This window comes from Odocoileus virginianus, chromosome 10 (genome assembly GCF_023699985.2).
Source record: "Odocoileus virginianus isolate 20LAN1187 ecotype Illinois chromosome 10, Ovbor_1.2, whole genome shotgun sequence".
NCBI lineage: Eukaryota > Metazoa > Chordata > Mammalia > Artiodactyla > Cervidae > Odocoileus > Odocoileus virginianus.
Window position 1 is genome coordinate 48,266,126 of NC_069683.1, and position 20,457 is coordinate 48,286,582.

General features: G+C 39.4%; 1 protein-coding gene and 1 long non-coding RNA gene across 9 annotated transcripts in view; one reads left to right on the forward strand and one right to left on the reverse strand.

Moving 5' to 3' along the window:
• The window catches only part of LOC110133034 (uncharacterized), a 48,273-nt gene extending 38,985 nt beyond the window's left edge, over positions 1-9,288 (reverse strand). For all 4 annotated transcript variants that reach the window (XR_002312641.2, XR_002312643.2, XR_002312642.2 and 1 more), the window contains exons 1-2: positions 9,164-9,288; positions 7,987-8,156 (exon numbers count right to left, since the gene is read on the reverse strand). This is a non-coding gene — a long non-coding RNA (uncharacterized lncRNA). The remainder of the gene's footprint in view (positions 1-7,986; positions 8,157-9,163) is intronic.
• SIK3 (SIK family kinase 3) overlaps positions 1-20,457 on the forward strand; it is a 257,677-nt gene that overhangs the window by 42,334 nt on the left and 194,886 nt on the right. The window lies entirely within an intron of this gene.

Sequence of the window (20,457 nt, forward strand, 5' to 3'; positions counted from 1 at the left end):
GCTTACTCTCTTTGCATGTGAAGCCTACTTTTTTCCCCCACCCCCATTTTTTTTGTTGTTGTTGGGTTTTTGAAAGACTTTTCTTGTTCATGTATAGGAGTTTAAAAAAATCATATTATGGTTATTAATCCTGTGTTATGTATGTATGGTGTATTTTCTCTCAGCTTATTGTTTATCTTAACTTTCAACTTTTGTAGTATCTTTTGTCATGTAAAAGTTTTTTAAAAACTATAGTTCTAGTATGATTTTTGGGTTTTATGTGTGTTTAGGAATGTAAATGTCCTATATTTTCTTCTAGTGCTTTATAAACTTATTTTTAATATTTAGGTTTTTAATCCACTTGGAATATATTTTCAGTATGAGATAAAGATCTGACTTTAAAAATATTGATAACCAACTCTCGTAATTTATCACTTACTTGCATGCTTGAAATGGTCTCGTTAACATATACTCTTAATAAAGCCTACTTACTGTGTACCTGTACTACGTGTTTTAATTACCATCACTTTAGCATATATTTCAAAATTTAATTAAGTATTACAATTAATTCTCCCCTTTTAGACTTTCATAATCATCAGCAAATACTAATTTGGATTCTTCTAGTATTTATATTCCTTTTTTAGTGACTTTGAAGAAGAGCCATGATGCTAGTAATACCACCTGAGATGCTGTGCTTCTCAACCTTATAGGCGCAGAAATCACCTGGGAGATCTTACTAAAAAGCAAATTCAGTAAGTCTGGGCGTGCCTGAGAGTCTGCGTTTCTGACGAGCCCCTGGGTAATGCTGGTTTACAAGCTTACAGACCTTATTTTGAGTAACAGGGAGCTAATATTTATTGAATACTTGAGGTGTTCTGGTCATTGTTCTGAGTGCTGTACATGTATAGACTCTGTCTGAACTCCTTGATGATTAGTAGTATCCCCGTTTACCAGTGAAGAAGCTGAGACTTACGAGTTTATGACTGCCCAGAATGACACAGCCGCTAAGCGGAAGAGCCAGATCAAGCTCAGGCCGTTTGCACTCTTCGCCTCTTGGATATATTTCTTCACCAATAGCAGATATTATTTTATTTTGTGTGACTCACATGGTAATGCTCTTAGTTTAGTTTTCGTTTTAAGTTAATAGGCTTTAATTTTTGGAACAGTTTTAGATTCACAGAAAAATTAGGCAGAATGTAGAGAATTCCATGTACCTCCTTACCTTCCCTGTCCCCTTAGTCTCCCCTAATATTAGCGTCTTTGCATTAGTGTGGTACATTTGCTATGACTAATGAGCCAATACTGATAACATTATTTTAGATTAAAGTCCATAGTTTACATTAGGATCCACATTTTATCTTGTACATTCTGTGGATTTGGACTAATGTACAATGTTATCTATCTACAATTGTGATATCACACAGAATACTTTCTCTGCCCTAAAAATACCCCATGCTCCACTTATTCATCTCTTCCTCTCTCCTCCAGGCCTGAGTCCTGGCAAATATTGGTCATTTTTACTGTCCCCATAATTTTGCCTTTTCCAGATTTCTGGAATCATAGTTGTAATCGTAAGAGTATGTAGCCTGTTTGAGTTGGCTTCTTTCACTTAGCAGTGTGTATTTAAGATTCTTCTGTGTCTTTTTGAGGCTTGGTAGCTTATATTTTTTTATCACTGAATAATATTTCATTGTCTGGATATACCATAGTTTATCCATTCACTGAAGCTATCTTGTCTACTTCCAAGTTCGGGCAGTTATGAATAAAAACTACTATAAACATCCACATGCAGATTTTTGTGTGGACTTAAGTTATCAGATCATTGGGGTAAATACCTTGGAGCATGATTATATGGCTAGATTATATGGTAAGAGTATGTTTAGTTTTGTCAGGAACTGCCAAATTGTCTTCCAAAGTGACTGTACCATCTTGCATTCCTACCAGCAATGAAATGAGTTCCTGTTTCCCATTTTCACTAGCATTTGGTGTTACCAGTGTTTTGGATTTTAGCCATTCTAACAGGTCATAGTGATAATCTTGTCTTTTAATTTGCAGTTCACTAATAACATTTGAAGCATGCATCTTTTCATGTCTGTGTATCTTCTTTGGTGAGGTTGAGATCTTTTGCCCTTAAAAAAATTTCTTTTTTCTGATGAGTTTTTAAAGTTCTTTGTATATTTTGGATACCAATCCTTCATTAGATTTATGTTTTACAAAGGTTTCCTTCCAGTTTTTGAGGCTTGCTTTCCAGTTGTGACAAATAATCAAGCAAGTTTCCTTCTCTGTTTGCCTAAGAGCTTTTTATCAGGAATGCCTTATAGCAGGGACATCTTTGAAGATTATTTGGCTGAATCGATAGATGAAGCTTTGTTTTTCAGAAGGCATTCTTGTTATATTCCAGATACTTTAAAACACATTCCTTGTGGTATTTAAGAATGTAACTGAAAATTTAATTCTTATCCTTGTAAATAGCTTATTCTTACTCCTTCCATGATCTCATGTGCCTTTAATGTCCAACTTGTTTGCTTGTCCAGGATCCTAATCTCATTCTGGCCGGATTGTCTTTGTTGCAACTATCTGTCCCTCCACTGGTCTGTAGCAGTCTTTTCCTGTGGCCAGTCAGACTTCCACCTCTGAAATCATAAATTTGGAAATTTGGCTCTGAACACGGCTTCCTGCCTTCTCAGGTTGCCATTTGCTGAACTTATTCTCTGATTTCACTGAGGCCTCCAGCTGCTTAAATCTTCTCTGTCTCCAGATCTATACCATTGCTCCTGGGATTACTGTGGCCCGCATGGACCCTGTAGTTGGTTAGTTGCGGTGAGTCCTGGGTCCCCTTGCTTCTCTCACACCTTTGTTCCTCTCTCTCGTGTGTCATGCAGGTCTCCAGCTGTGGATAAACAGTGCTGCCCATTTTCTGTGTTCCTGCCATAGAGCTTCAAGAAATGACTGAATCACCTTCATTTGTTCTCTTACTGACTCATGACGCACACTACTCCCATATATGCTTGTTATTCTCTTTAGTAGTCTTCTTACTTGTCTGTGGTTGATTTCATTTCTCCTTCACCAGAATGACTGTTCTTTCTAAACAACTCAGGTTCACTTTCTTCTGTCACAGAAGATTCCATGTACTCCAGCAAAGTGATCTTTTATAAAAAGAAGGAAATCCAGCAAATCTATTATTTCTTGTGTGATCCCTTTTGTTATTCAGATAAAGGTAACATGTTAAGTTTAACATGCCCTTTCTAGTTTTCCAGCCTCATCTCTCTCCTCTCAGAGCTCCTGTTTCATGGGCTTTTTTTCAGATCCTTCACATGCCAAGCTCATTCTTAGCATGGGGTAGTTACATATGTTCTTTCCTCTGCCAGACAGGTTTTCTCTTTTCTCTTTTCTGTTTAATTCAGACTCCTCTTTGAGACATATATGTCAGTTCCTTGGGAAGACTTTTCCTAACCTTCCATTGGCCTGGAGATAGCTTAAATTCTCCCTGAAATAATTAATGGTCATGAGAATAACAATAACAGTAGACATTTGAGTGTGTGTATGTCAGACACCCTTCCAAGCACTTTATACATGTGAACTTTTTTAGTTTTCACAGCAATCTGATAGGCTAGAGAGATGGGTAAATAAACAGGACCTAGAATTGTCCCCACTTTGTAGATGGGGAAACTGAAGTGAAGAGTGTTAAGTTGCTTGTCCAAAGTCCCAGAGCGATTTGGTAGGAGCGCTGGGATTTGAACCTCAGCAGTCAGGCCCCAGAGCCTGTGTTCTGAGCTGCTGTGCTGTGCGGTACTGGCGGTTGTAGCTGTGTCATTTCTGATTCATGTCCACCTTCCTTGGTAGGTGTTGAGTTCCTTGAGTTCAGAGATGGCACCTGTCTAGTTAATTTTGGATTCTCCAGGGGCCTCGAACAGAGCTGGAAGTGAGGAGGCTAGGACACAGCGAGTGACAGCCACCTCTCTGCCTGATTGAGTAAGCAGAGGCTTTCAGTGTGAAGGTCCTCAGTTTCCTCCCCTTCTGCTTGAAGATGAAAAATTCCTTTGATCGAAAGAATACACGCACTATTTATTTCAAAAGTTAACCCCTCTACCTGTTTACCTTTGATACCTTAAAAGCAATGTGTGTACTTGGTAAGTAAGAGCAATTAGTATAACTGTATTCCTTCATTTTCTTCCTTGCTTAACCATTACCATTTTTCAGAGGTATCAACTATTAGCAGTCAAATGTATGTCTCCTCCTATACATATAAACTGTATGGATACTTTAAATACCCAAAAGGGAGTGTATGTAATATGCATACTATTCTAAGTTTGTTTTTATGTTAAGAGCTAATGTTTTATACTGTAGTTTTGCAAGATATCACTATTGAGGGAAATGAGGTAAAGAGTGTAAGGGATATCTCTGTATTATTTCTTTTATTTTTGGCTATGCTGCATGGCCTGTGGGATCTTAGTTCCCCTTGCAGGGATTGAACCCATGCTCTCGTCTGTGTACCCTAATTGATGAACTTTTATTTCTGTTTTTTCATTTTCCCAAAAATACTGAAAGGGGAACATCCTTGCATTCATAACTTTATACTTGCTTGGATATGAATGCTCAGACAAGTTTTAGAAGAGCAGAAAGAGTCAGAGTTCAGTTCAGTTCCGTTGCTCAGTCATGTCTGACTCTTTGCACCCCCATGAACTGCAGCACGCCAGGTCTCCCTGTCCATCACCAACTCCCGGAGTCCACCCAAACCCATGTCCATTGAGTCGGTGATGTCATCCAACCATCTCATCCTCTGTCGTCCCCTTCTCCTGCCCTCAATCTTTCCCAGCATCAGGGTCTTTTCAAATGAGTCAGATCTTCACATCAGGTGGCCACAGTATTGGAGTCAAAAGGTGTGCACATTTGGAATTTTAATAAAATCTGACAGATTATTCTGCATCCAGTTTATACGTTGACCAGCAGTTGGGATAGAGCCTATGCTCTGTGCAGTCCCCTTCACTGTCTTCATTCTGTTTCTCTGCTTCTTCTTTGGGACTTTTAAAAATGAGTCATTTTCCACTTAATATCTCCCTTCTCTGCTGGTTCTCTTCTCTCTGCCTATTCTCTAACACAGCAGTCTCCAACCTTTTTGGTGCCAGGGACTGGTTTTGTGGAAGACAATTTTCCCACAGACCAGAGGTTAGGGGATGGTTTTGGGATGATTCAAGCCCATTACATTTATTGCATACTTTATTATTATTGCATCAGCTCCACCTCAGATCATCAGGCATTAAGTCTCAGAGGCTGGGGTTGTTGTTCAGCTGCTAAATTGTGTCCCACTCTTTGCGACCCAATGGACTGCAATATGCCAGGCTCCTCTGTCCAGGCAAGAATACTGGAGTGGATAGCCATTCCCTTCTCCAGAGCATCTTCCCAACCCAAGGATTGAACCTGGGTCTTCTGCATTGCAGACAGATTCTTTACCGTGTGAGCCACCAGGAAGCCCTACTATCTCCTGGAGTTTCCTCAAATTCATGTCCGTTGAGTTGGTGATGCTCTCTAACCATCTCATCCTCAGAGGTTGGGGACCCCTGCTCTATCAGATCCTCCACGTCCGCAGGGCTTTTCTTCAGCATCCAAGTGCTTTACTTGTATTTACTGATCCTTATGTAATACCCTGAGAGCTAGCTCCTATTCTTCTGTACATCAAAGAAGTGAAGAAGCCGAGACACAGAGAAGTTAAATGACTTGCTTAAGGTCACCCAGAGAGTGAGGAGCTGGATATTAATCCAGTCAATCCAGAGTAGGAGCTGGCAAACTCGTGTCAGTTGTGCAGGTTTGTCCTATAGCCTGTTTTTTATATATCCCAACTAAAAATGCTTTATGCATTTTTAAAAGGTTGTTTAAAAAAAATAAGCAATGGAAAATGTGGGACAGTGTGTAGTTCACTGACCCCTGCTTGTTCCCTTTTCTTTTTTTTTAATTTCTTTTTACCATCTGACTTCTCTTTCTTCGCCTCCCTTTCTCCTACACCTTATATCTATCCCAGCAATTTCACTTAAACTGCCCTGGGGAGCGGAGAACGCAATGGCACCCCACTCCAGTACCCTTGCCTGGAAAATCCCACAGATGGAGGAGCCTGGTAGGCTGCAGTCCATGGGGTCGCTAAGAGTCAGACATGACTGAGCGACTTCACTTTCACTTTTCACTTTGATGCATTGGAGAAGGAAATGGCAACCCACTCCAGTGTTCTTGCCTGGAGAATCCCAGGGACAGGGGAGCCTGGTGGGCTGCCATCTATGGGGTCACACAGAGTTGGACACAACTGAGGTGACTTAGCAGCAGCAGCCGCCCTGGGGAGGGTTTCAGTGCCTCATTGATAATCCTAGTTACCTGATTTAAATCTTGTTCTATCTTGAGCTCTTTGTATCATTTGACACTGTTAACTACTGTGTTCTTTTTAAGGGCATCCCAGGTGGTGGTGGTGGTAAAGAACCCATCTACCAGGAGACATAAGAGATGCAGGTTCAATCCCTGGGTCTGGAAGATCCCCCAGAGGAGGAAATGGCAACCCTCTCCAGTATTCTTGCCTGGAGAATCCCATGGACAGAGGAGATGGGTTCTTTTTAAAAATTCCCTCTCCTTTAGTTTTCAAAACAGAAATGCCTTCTGATTTCTCTCTTCCTTCACTGAAACTACTACTTCTTAAGCCCCGTTGCCACTCTGTTTCTCTACTTGCTTTTTCAGTGATTAAATTCTTCTGGGTTCAGTCCTTTGCTCTTCCTCCCCACTCACATTCAGGCCATCTTTCCCATCTCTGCCTCCTCCGGATCAGAAAGACCCACATTTGAATCCGATTCCGTTCTTTTCTGTCTGAGAGGTCAGAAGAGTTTACTTCATTTCTCTTTTTTTCTCTGACGGTAGTGACAGCTACCTCAGTATCATGTAGAATAGATGAAATAATCTATGTGAGACATTTAAACTGTGTCTCATTTACAGCAAGTGCTCAATAAATACTAGTAGTAGGAATAGTGATGATAATGTAGTTTTGTTGTTATTGTAACTGTTTCTAACCTCACATATGCAGATGATACCACTCTAATGGCAGAAAGTGAAGAGGAACTAAAGAGCTCTTGATGAGGGTGAGAGAGGAGAGTGAAAAAGCTGGTTTAGAACGCAGCATTTAAAAAATGGAGATCATGGCATCTGGTCCTGTCACTTCATGGCAAGTAGAAGGGGAAAAAGTGGAAGCAGTGACAGACTTTTTCTTGGGCTCCAAAATCACTGTGGATCGTGACTGCAGCCATGAAATTAAAAGATGCTTGCTCCTTGGAAGGAAAGCTATGGCAAACCTAGACAACATATTAAAAAACAGAGACATCACTTTGCCAGCATAGGTCCATATAGTCAAAGCTCTGTATTCCCAGTAGTCATGTATGGATGTGAGAGTTGGACCATAAAGGAGGTTGAGTGCCAAAGAATTGATGCTTTCGAACTGTGGTGCTGGAGAAGACTTTTGAGAGTCCGTAGGACTTCAGGGAGATCAAACCAGTCAGTTCCAAAGGAAATCAACCCTGAATATTCATTGGAAGGACTGATGCTGAAGCTGCAATATTTTGGCCACCTGATGTGAAGAGCCAACTCATTGGAAAAGACCCTGCTGCTGGGAAAGATTGAGGGCAGGAGGAGAAGGGGGCAAGAGGACAAGATGGTGGGATGGCATCACTGACTCGATGGGCATGACACTGAGCAAACTCCAGGGGATAGTGAAGGACAGGGGAGCCTGGCATGCTGCAGTCCAGGGGTCACAAAGAGTTGAACTCAGCTTTAGTGCCTGAACAACAACAACGAGCCTCTAGGATTGCCAGCCATCCTGAGGTCCATACAGAGATACTTAGCTGCCTACTGGAGATTCACATTTGGATACCTCATGGGTCAGATGGTAAAGAATTCTCCTGCAGTGCAGAAGACATGGGTTTAATCCCTGGGTCGGAAAGATCCCCTGGAGGAGGAAATGGCTACCCATTCTGGTATTCTTACCTGGAGAATTCCACGGATAGAGGAGCCTGGTGGGCTGTAGTCCATGGGGTCGCAGAGAGTTAGAGGCAGCTGAGTGACTAGCACTTTCACGTCTTCACTGGATACCATGCCAAACTTAAGCTCTGTCTGAAGTCTTTCGTTCTCTGGCTTCGATGCTTAGTGATTGTGACCTTAAGTAAATTACTTATTTAAGCCTCAGCTTCTCCATTTTTCAGAAAGGATGATAAAGGACTTTATTATTAATTAATTAATTATTATGATTACTATTTGTCTAAAATTCAGTCTTCATTTTGCCCTGTTCTGCCCAGAACAAAATCCTAAGAGATCCCTTTTTTAGTCTGCCTCCTCTTCCTCATCCTCCACCTGCAGTTAGTCACCAGCTACTGTTGATTCTATCAGTACTTCAGAAGCCTCTGCTTGCATTCATCCACTCCTTATCATTTCTCAGAGAATTATTGTGTAACCTCCTAATTCGTCTCCAGCCTACAGGCTCCCTCCCACCTTTCACCAGGATTTATCTTTATTGAAGGCAGATCTGCTCATATCACTCAGCAGTGAAGGACTCAGATGAGTCCTTCTTAGGTGACGTGTGGACCTTCAAGGCCTGCGCCCTCCCAGTCTTCTTAGCCTCATCCCTCGTTGCTGGAACTGTCTGCTGACACTGGGCAGCTGCTCCACACACTCGCAGCTCTCACGCCTTTGTCCTCCGCTGCTGTGGCTTCCCCTTTCTTTTTGCTTGGGCTGCTGTCCCCTCAGCCACTCCCTGCAAATAAGTACCCGTAGCTCCTCCCCAGACTTCTCAGCCATCTGGTGAATTCTTGGTCATCCTTCAGTGGTGGGTGGGTACATTGACAAATAATGTTAATATACTCTTTTTCTTCTCTTTAGTCTTAACTGTCCTTCCAGGCAACATTAATTGTTCCTTTTTAAAGAGGCCTTATAGTGGGTAGTTAAAGTCCATGAGTCAGTCTATCTTGGTTAATAACACAGCTGTAGAACTGGAATAAAACTATTTAACCTATCTGTGTCCCTCATCTATAAAAAGTGGATAATGTTGCTTTCCCTGTGAGGATTAAGTGAATTAATATGGGAAGAATGCTTTGAATAGAACCTGCACATAAGAAGTACTTCTTAAATATTGGCTATTATTCTTATTCTCAAAACATCTCTTACATACCTCCCAACAGCATTTCCCTCTTTATTACAGTTACTTTTTTGTTGTGTTTTTTTCCAGTGGATTGTGTCTTCTTTAAAGGTGAAACTTGTGTTTTAGTCATCTCTGTGTCTTTGCTATCTGGTACACCGGAGCCCCCAATATACATTGTTTCTGTCATGCTGTTTGCTTGCCTCATAATAAAGCGTGTTGTGCTGTTTGCTTGCCTCATAATAAAGCGCTGGATCCTCCCCTATTTTAGCCACCAGCATCTTACCTCTTCTGGAAATTACTGCTTCTGCAAGTGTGGCATTAGAGACACAACTGTTTGCTCCTAACCTCAGTGAGCTCTTTGACCAGAAATTAGGCATTACAATGAAGCTACCTACCTATAGCAGGCAGAACGCAGCTGATGGCGTGTGGTCTTTGCAGAAGTTTCTCCCAGAGTGTGAGAGAACCTCTAATGTTTTTTGTTTTAAGGGACACAGTTCAGGCTAGAAAGTATTTTCTATTACGCCTTTTTGTTTGTTTTGTTGAGTATAAGTAGAGCTGTTTCTACCTTTTCAACTTTATTCTTATTAAAATGTTAAAACTTTTCCCTTTTAATGATTCAGAGAAGAGATTTCTTTATTGTAAACATAATATAGAGCTTATAATGAATGCCAGATTTGGACTCTTTATAGATGATTCTGGAATATTAAGTCAGTCACTCCCATGTGGTCTGGTCCCATTGCCAGCCCTTGACACCTCAGCATGTCTGGGCTATTGCAATAGTGACTGGTCTTTCTACCTTTATGCTTTTCTCTCCAGTCTGTTCTTTATACTGCTGCCATGTTAATCTTTCAGAAGTCCTGTTCCGATTTTTCTCATGCATTAAAAAAAATCCTCCAAGACTACACCCTTGTATACAGGGTAAATTCTAAACGCTTTACCACTCAGGATGCTCCGCAGTCTGGCTCCTATTATCTTTTCTACCTTATATTCCACTTGTATGCTAGAATGAACTTTGTAGATTATCTGGTCTAGTTGTGATTTGCGTAATGTGAATTACGTTTTCCCTTTTTACCTACTGGGAGTGTTTTCCATTCTTTTCCCATTTTTCTTTTGAAATTCTGCCCTTCTTTTAAGATATGTATTTTGAAACCCTTTTGTTTTGAAATAATTATAGACTCATAAGAAATTGCAGAGTAGTACATAAAGTACTGTGTACCTTTCTGCCAGCCTCCCCCACTGATAATATATAATTGTACTATAATACAAGATCCATTTTGAAATTCCATTTTGAAGAATATTCTCAGTGGTAGGAAAAAAGCTTCTCTTTGTTTCCTTTCTTTTTTTCTTTTTATCTGTCTCCTCCTCCCTTCCTTCCTTCTCCCCCAACTTTTTTTTTTTTTTAAAGGGCTGTATTGGACTTGTGGAAGTGGCCAGAAGCCATTTGAACTCATGTCTGTAAAACAAACTAGGTGGGTAATCAAACTGGGTAGTATGGTGTGTGGTCCTTAACAGTGAAAAGGTATGGCTATATGATATTGTAAGGCTGATTTTTATCTGCTTTTATGAACCGGCCTTGAAATTAATTTCAAAAGAGGAGTTTCCATAGAGGGAATGGATGAATAACCTCCTTAAGTAATTAAAGGAGGCACAGTCCTCATTTAGATGTGAATATTCTATTTTTATTTTGTTTTGGTCATGCTCTATGGCATGTGGTATCTTAGTTCCCCGACCAGGGTTTGAATCCGTGTCTCCTGCATTGAGAGCATGGAGTCTTAACCAGTGGACCACCAGGGAAGCCCCTGAATATTCTAATATATTGGTTAAGATAATCTTAATTTTTTTTTAGCCATACCATTTATATTCTCCTTTAATGCTTATATTCTTACAGAGATTATTTTTAAAAATAAGCTAGTGTTAAAACACACAATGCCTTGTGAAAAAAAGAGTTTGTTTTCCTCAAAATTGAAGTAGAGTTGATTTACAATGTTGTGTTATCCTCAGGCTCATTTTTTAAAGAAGGCAGAAGGCTTGTAAAGGAAGAGATTTTGGAAAATAAAGTTTATTTTCCAAATTGGAACCCTCACACATTGTTGGTGGGAATATAAAACAGTACAGCCACTTTGGAAAACAATTTGGCAGGTTCTCAAAAAGTTAAACATAGAGTTACCATATGACCCAGCAATTCTACTCCTAGGTATATACCCAAGAAATCTGAAACATATGTTCACGCAAAAACATGTACACAAATGTTCATGGTAGCAGTATTCATAATAGCCCCAAAGTGGAAACAACCCAAATACCCATCAGCTGATGAATGAAAAAACAAAATGAGGTATTTCCATGCAGTGGAATATATTTCAGCCATAAAAAGTGATGAAGTACTGATAAGACAGCAACATGGATGAAGCTTGAAAACATTTTGCTAAGTGAAAGAAGCCAGGCACAGAAGGCCCCACACTGCATGGTACCCTTTATATGAAATATCCAGAACAGGCAGATCAACAGAGACGGAAAGTAGATGGTGGTTGTTAGGAGCTGCAGGGGGATAAGAGAGGAGGGAATGGAGAGTGGCTGCTAACGGGTATAGAACTTCTTTTGTGGGTGATGTAAACATTCTGGAATTAGACAGCGGAGATAGTTGCACAGTCTTCCAGATACACACACACACACAAAACTCCCATTGAATTATATACTTTAAAAGGGTGAATTTCATAGTATGGGAATTATATCTCCAAAGTACAGTCCCAGCTTCCTGTATTAAATTGTGATCTGGTTTAGTGTATTGTTTGCCTGGTGTGATGGAACATGAGTGTAGGTTACTTACATTTGAGCTCCAAGTAAGGCCAAAGGTTAGTGGGAGCAGGGAGTGGGTGACTGTCAGACCTAAGCCTGGTAGCTGCTCAGTGCCCTGTGACAATAGTGGGCAGAGTAAAAGTAGGAGCAGATCAGATAAGGATGGAATTACCTTCTCGTAGAGTCCAGACAAATATCTTAACATGTAGAGAGATCAAGAAGTGTTTTAAACAGAGCAGGTTCTGACCTGTTAAATTTAGGCTAAAGTTATTGCCATTTTATCTTGGATGTGTACCTCACAGATCTTGAGAAATGTGTCTCATTGTGAACTATAAGGAAATAGGCCTTATGTATTTAAAAGTATTTGTATTAATTTTTAAAATTAAATCAGTTTGGGTTTTCATAGAAGTCAAAAATACAATCTTCATCAGTGACATTTTCTCATATTTGCTTAAAGCACTTTCTAGTTTTTCTCCAGGTAATCTGTGTGTTTGTGGTATAAAAATCATTATATGGGTAGAAGGGGTACCACATGGTAACCATCTTGATCAGTTATTCTTTGGCAGACTGAACTATATGTTTTAAAAATAAATCACACTGCCATATCTGAATAAGACTTTAGTCTTATTTAAATAAATGTATGAGAGATGTGGAAAAATAATATTTGCCTAATAGCAGGTAATGTGCAGTGAGTTTTCGTGTCTGTCAGGCATGGTTATCATTTCAGTGAGTTCCAATAAATGAATCCAGCTGAGTGCTTTAGAGCAGTGATCTTCAAATTGGAGTCCATGTCTAAAGGTATCTAGGCTGGATAGTTTTGAGAGTTCTCAGTGTTCATGTTTTATACTCTTCCGTGAAATTGATTTGTCTGAAGACAATACCGGCATAATCCTCACTCTCTTTTCTTATCCTCCCTTTGTTGTTGTTGTTCAGTTGCTAAGTTGTGCCTGACTTTTTGTAACCCCCATGGACTGTAGCACGCCAGGCTTCCTTGTCTTTCACTATCTCCTGGAGTTTGCTTAAACTCATGTCCTTTGGGTCGGTGATGCCATCCAACCATCTCATCCTCTGTGGCCCCCTTCTCCTCCTGCCTTCAATCTTTCCCAGCATTGGGGTCTTTCCCAGTGAGTCAGTTCTTCCCATCAGGTGGCCAAAGTATTGGAGCTTTAGCTTCAGCATCAATCCTGCCAATGAATGTTCAGGTTTGATTTCCCTTAGGGTTGACTGGTTTGATCTCCAGCTCTTCTGATTTACAAAAGAAAAAGCTTACCTTTCACTCATCTTGAATCTCACCAATGTATGTTTCTCTGAGGTGTAAAATTCTCCAGGGTCCCAACAAAGGGATAGTTGTGACATTGATGTCAAGTATGAAACTTCCCTTTATCAAGGTGTATACCCTTTCCCATACATCTGAGTAAGAGCTGACTCTCCAAAAAAGGAATTAATTTTTATGGTTAGTTATTAAAATTTATGGGCTTCTCTGGTGGCTCAGGCAGTGAAGAACCTGCCTACAGTGCAGATCAGGGTTTGATCCCTGGGTCGGGAAGACCCCCTGGAGAAGGGAATGGCAGTCCACTCCAGTATTCTTGCCTGGAGAATCCCATAGACAGAGGAGCCTGGACGGCTACAGTCCATGGGCTCACAGAGAATTGAACACGACTGAGCTATATATGTTTGCCTTGTTTTCACCAGTTGTAACTAATAAAAGTAACAGGAACTCAATCCAAAAGAAGTACTTTAAATAAAAAATAATACTCATATTTTTGTTATAGTTAAGTATGATAAAAGAAATTATATTAAATTGAAATACTATGGAAGAAGAATAGAAATATAATTTCAAGGAGAGAAAGAAGTAGTGTAGCATTTCATATAAGAAATGAAGATTCTATTATAGTTTTGAAATGGAGGATGGTGGTTATCAAATTGCTCAAGTGTTTAGATTTCATTGGATGTATTTAAATTAATGACATAATCATTTTTTAGATGTCAGTTTTAAGTTGGCCTATGGTGATCTGTAAAGGAAAGTACAGCGTTTGCAATCATTTAAACTTCTTATAAAAAGATTTTCAGTATCAACTTAAAAGTATTCAAGGATTTTTTTCCTCCCAGTTTTATTTTAGGGGGTATATAAGGAAAACTTTTGAAAGATAATACTCCAAAGAATATAGAGATCAAGAAGAAACCATGTATCTACCCCCAAGAATCTTTTTAGTTGAATGATAGAGTGGGGACCTATACACATTTGGCTTAAATAAAACCTTTATTTGGTTGTATTTTGCTGCTTTTTTAGCATGGACTTTGTGCCTCAGTGTTGCATCATGCTTGTTAAAATGACCCTTGAATAGTGATTTAGCTCATATGTGCTCTGTTTGCACATAAGCTATTGTGCAGAACAGAGAGGGACTGTATCTCTTAAAAGACAGATGGAGAGAAGAAGTGCCCACTGCGCTTAGCACTGATGAATAGAGGAGCTGTCTCTCATTGTCTGGTCCCTGTGGTCACGAAGAACATGAGACCAGAGTCAGGAGATCCCAGTTCGTGCCCTTACTACCTAGTCCTTGTGACCTTGGCCAAATCACTTTAAACACATTTGAACTCGAGTTTCCTTTATAAAAAAAAGTTTAAACCTGGGTAATGATCTAGCTCAGAAATTAAGAACAAGCTGCTTCATACATTTTTACACAGTGCCTTAATTTTGGAAGTGATAACTGTAGCAGACTTTAAATGCCCAAAATACTGGAGCAGATTACTTGCTTAACGTAATGTTGTGGAGAATAACAACCTACTACTTGTCATTTATCTGAAGTGTGATTAAGACAGTGTGTTATGCAGCCTGTCAGAAGTGTTGTGGGTTGTCCACACCACCCCCCCGCCCTGCCCTTTCTTTTTCGGAGGGGAGGAAGGAGAATTTCCTCTACTTTTTTGAGAATCAGAAAAATTGTACACAAAATTAGTAACCAAGAATCCCAATTTTAGCTTCATAGCAGGGCCTTTATTGAAAGCCACTTTTTTGTAATGCTCTAGCAGCAATTTAAAGTGGATTATGGATTACAGACAACTCCAAGCTTTGCTCTTAAGGGTCAGAGACGGAAACCAAGAGAGCAGTTACAGTTCGCTCTTGTCATGGACTGGGCCTCTTGGGTTCTTTATGGAACTAAAGTGAAACTTTCTGGAAGAGCTCCACTAGAATGGCTTTCCTGGGGGCTTATGAGGCTTACATGCTGAAACCGATACTCTTGTAGTACAAGAATAACTACAAACTGGTGTGGGATTTGTAGGCTGTGGAGGGGAGATGCCACATGCAGTTCTCATTCCCCAAAATCCCTTGGCTGGTGAACAGAGATTTTTCCCATCAGTAAGCAGATATTTGATTATATATTGACAGATTCTTTTTAAACAACTTTTGGAATAGAAGACTTTGCTACTGTTTTGTGTTTTCGGATGTTAAGAATAATAAAGTAGATAGAATTAACTTGTGGTAGTTTTAACATATACAAGTTTGTTGTTGTTCAGTCACCAAGTTGTGTCCGACTCTTTGTGACCCCATGAACTGCAGCACGCCAGGCTTCCCTGTCCTTCACTATCTCCCGGAGTTTGCTCAGATTCATGTCCATTGAGTTGGTGATGCTATCTAACCATCTCATCCTCTGCTGCCTGCTTCTCCTTTTGCCTTTTGTCTTTCCCTGCATCAGGGTCTTTTCTGGTGAGTTGACTCTTCTCGTCAGGTGGCCAAAGTATTGGAGCTTCAACTTTAGCATCAGTCCTTGTAATGAATATTCAGGGTTGATTTCCTTTAGGATAGCATATAGAAAAAGTATCTATTTAACTCCTGTTGCCAGTCTTTCTCTTGTATTTGTTCTTAACATCATCTCCATTGTTTTAGTAAATTCTTATGGCTGATTTGCAGATGTTATTGTTCTTTATTATCCTCAATATCGGACAGTTTGATTGATTTGCCTTGGTTGGATAGATACTTAGATTGGAACCTACAATTTTTAGCTTTTTCTTTTTTTTGCAGTACAAAATATGGAGCAGAGAAGTCTGTAAACTGACCAGGCTTGGAGCCTTTTGCTTCTGAAGAGGGAAACACTGTTGTTACCTGGCAGAATCTACTGTGTTTTGTCTCATCAGATCTCTAAGTCAGCAGTTTACTTTTTGTTTAGTAGTATGTCTTGGCTTGTCTGAATGAGTCATAATTAAAATATAGTCACCAGGACTCATAATCTTAAACAAACAGAAATTATATTATAGAGATATACTCTTCCTTGTCATGTACGGAATTAGACTGATACAGGTCTGCTGTGATCATTGAGGTGGGTTTTTATAAATGCTAAATTATTTTGGAAGCATTTAAATAGGCTTCTTTGTCATCTGCTCAAAGGAAAAAAGCCTTGAAAGTGAAAATAAGCAGAAAAGTAAGTAAATAGTTATTCAAATCAAAATCTGAAAACCTCTATTTGAGTTTTTGTGTTTATTACTTAAAAATGAAATGATTACTTTTTCTTTGAAAAGATTTGGGGATTAGAACAGTTTTAAAAAACAGTTTTAATGTTCCTTTTGTTCATTGACAGAAACATTGTCTAAAATACCAGCTGAGGGCATGTAGCTTCTGATTCAGGTCAGTAAATAATATTGCTATGGTTTGCTATGGTCATTTGACATAGGTATTTTATTGAAGCTAGAACAGCACTGCAGCGGTCGCCTTCAAGTCAGTAAACATGAATTAAGAACTTATGTGCCAGGCACTGCACTAAATACTGAGGACACAAAGGTGAATAAGACATTATTTATACTGGGTTTTGTTCTACAAGGGATTGGAAGTGCTGACAGGAAGTAAGTATAATAATATTGTAAAATATAACAAGTGTGGAACCTAGGAAAATAGAAGCTAGATTTGTAGGCAGGAGTACAGTTGAACAATAAAACATTGGCCCTGTGATTGAGAGGCCCGGTTTAATGTTCCTCCTACTAGTGACATGATACAGAAGCTAAGCTTTGTTACATTTGTGTTGTGTTAAAGACATGATACGTATATTTAGCAGGATTATGAAGACTTCAGGCATTTTGGGGGAACTCTCATGAAAATGTCACTTGGAATTGGCTGTCTTAGTGGTAGTGTTATTACTCCTCGGTTATAAGGGTTGGATATAAGGTAGATTTCAGTATTATTTTTAATTGTATTTAAACCTCACTGTTGAGGGGACAGTGTAGGAACCCAGGCTAAGGTGCTGAGGACTGAGGTTTCACTTTATTGTTACGCGGAAATAGGTTTTTGTTTATATGATAAGTATGGGTTTAATACTGAGATGGAAAAAGTGGAAGTGAATTTGCAGTTTAGAAGCTGCCCTGTTTCCCTTTTCCCTTGTGTTTTTCTTTTGTTAAAGTTATTAAACTTTCCCTTTCCTTAGTTTCTAGAGTTGTTTCATGGCATCTTGGTGAGGCAGGATGTAATGCTTTTTGCTGAATCAGAAGCTCCTACTGTTTCTCCAGTTTCCCAGGTGAGAGAAGCTCTGATCAAGGAAGTAATTTGTGATTTGAATATAGAGTCTGGTGGACTTTTGTGGGCATATCTTAGTTTTAAAAGGGAAAAAAAGATTTACTGTTCTAAAGAGATATATAAACACGATTTTATGATGGTAGCTTCAGATTTCATAGGTTTACCAGATATAATTGTTGCACAATACGTAATCTTCCACTGTGGTAGTTAATGAGATACAAAACTGCATAATTATACCAACAGTTATTTTCCTTATAGAATTTAGTGGCTACTAAGTAAACAGTTTTTTTTTACTTATCTTAATTAGCTTAGTTATGTTCCATCATTGAAGGAATCTTATATTTTCCTTCATGCTGCTGCACTCCACATTTTTAGTTGAACAGAGACTGATATTAATTATTTTAAAAGAGGGCTTGCTCTTAAAGCATATTTGCCAACTGGCTTTCCTTAATTACATGTTTAGATGAACTTCAACTCAGGGAGAAATGATAATGAAATACATACTATGGAAAACATTCAGTTAGTCATGGTAGAGGAAAGCCTCCTAGAAGGTAAAATGTTTCAAAATTGTTTCAAAGTTTATCCTCATTGTTTATATTCATCCTTATGTGTGTTAAGTGGAGGGAGGTTCCAGCTTGTGGTACTATTCTGGTAAGGCCCTATGTTGTGTCTTAAGCACTTCTGATGCAGATACTGACTCATGTAGATATGCAGTAAGACACCACTCCAGCCTCAAGACAGTCTGTTTCTTTTCTAACCTGTAAGTTGTGTTTGCTAGTGCATCTTACACTTCAGCAGATAGAATCTAAAGCATGCAGATGGAAACTATGGAACCTGTCTGTAAATCAGTTTCACTTTCAGGAGATTGGAAATAGCTGTGGAGAGACTGTGGATTTAGTGGGAAGGAGTGCTGTGGTGGATGGGCAGTGTCTGCTTGGGGTTGGAATGGTGAAACTATAGTATCTGCTTCTTCTGTCTGTCATCCCTGCCATGCTGTGTGCTCAGTCATGTCAGGCTCTTATGCAGCCGCATGGACTGTAGCCCACCAGGCTCCTCTATCTATGGAATTTTCTCAGCAAGAATACTGGAGTGGGTTGCCATTTCCTATTCCAGGGGATCTTCCCGACCCAGGGATCAATCCCTCATCTCTTGCATCTCCTGCAGGCAGATTCTTTACTACTTGTGCCATCTGGGAAGTCCTATGTTGAACACATTCTCTGATCATATTGAGAGCACAAAGGCACAAGATAATAATTTCAACAGTTACTTGTGCGAAATAAAGAGGAGAGAGTTATATAGGACAGAAGTGGGCCTGTAAAGGGAAAATCACTTGTGGATGAAAGAATAGAGAATGGTAAATTGGAAAGAAAAAGCTTTAAAAGACCTGAGAGTAGGCATGAACAGTCTTTCTTTTTTTGGGGTGGGGGGATTGGGAAAAGAAAATATGTCTGTAAAATTCTAGGGGCAAGGAAATGAAAAGTTAATTTGAGTTGTACTGTTGTTGGGTTATAGTAAAAATTTTTGTTGTTCTCAAGGTAGGGGAAAGAAAAAGTGTGATGCTCACGGGACTTCTTGAGTTGGTTTATTTGCCACTTAGGATAAAACACAGTAAGGGAAACTTCCAGAGTAGTGTGTGATCTCAGAAAGGTCTTTCAGAAAGTGATTTTGGGGCTGCAAGATGTCTTCTTTCTCTTCTCTTGTGATCACACCCCACTTTACCAGATACTTAGTATCCAAATTTTCCGAAATAAGTTCAGGAGAACATTAATGTCCCTCAATGTTTAAATACATGTTCTAGGAGGAAAAGAATCATTAGGTAAGTTGGGGGCCTAGTAGGGTTCCACAACAAAATATAATAGGGAACAAAATTAGTCTGCTGTTTTGCTGTAGAACATCTGAGAGTTCTTAAAATACTGGTGTGCCTTGTGAATGGCTGAAGAGAGAAACAGGGTGGAGCGTGTGGCTTTTCTCAAATTTGGTTGACCACAGTACAGTTTGAAAAAAGCTGGTATGTATATATAATTGTGGTACCTGTAAACCTGGGTTTGTATAGCTCCTCTTACTTGCATCGGTAATTTTTTTCCTCTTTCCCATTCCTCTAGCATCACCCCCTGACCCCTCAATTAGGGGAATAAATTCTCTGTTCTCTCATTTCCTTTTGTGTATTCCACTTGAAGGGAATATTAATAATAGTTTACATTTTAAAATATGATAGTATTTACATGAACTCCTCCTTATTTGAGTTTCAGGACTCTTGATAATCGGACCCTGATCTTAACTACATTTTGAGGTTTATTCACCACTACTCACCCATGATAATTCCTCACTGAAGCTCAATTTCTTTACTATTCCATGATTATATCCTGTGCTTGGAATGTTCTCTATCTTTATGTTAAGGTCTAACCAAAGTGCTAGCTCTTCCAGTAGACCTTCCCTGATCTCTTTAGCTAGAAGTAATCTCTCCTTCCTCAGACAGCATTTATTTATTAATACCTGTAGTGATATTTACAGATTGGCCTGTGGTTATTTATGCAGATATTTTGCAAGCTTGAGAAGAGAGGGCATTCCATTCTATACCACCTATATCATCCATAGCTCCTAGCTTAACTATCCCCTACACAGATTGTGATAATACAAGCTAACGTTATGTGATTAATCTTTACTACAGCCCTGTAGGTAGCCTCATTTTATAGATGAGGCAGCTAAGACAGTGAGAGGTAGGGTAAATTACTCAAAATCACATATTAAGTTAGTGATAGAGCCAGGAATCTAATGCCCTAAGCAATCTCATGCCCTTAATCACAACATAACACTGCTTCCTAGAGTAGGTCCTCAATGAATATTTGAATGAATGAATGAATGTGCAAGCTGATGGAAAAGAGTCCTATCAGCTGTGTTTCAAAATTGTAAGTTACCTTCGTTATTGCCTTTTTGAAGGTGACATTTATCTAGCCATGTAAGAAGTTCTAAATGACTAAGAACAGTTAGCAAGAGTTAGGTGGGTCGAGGGAGTGGTAGCGATGAGTGTGTGGGG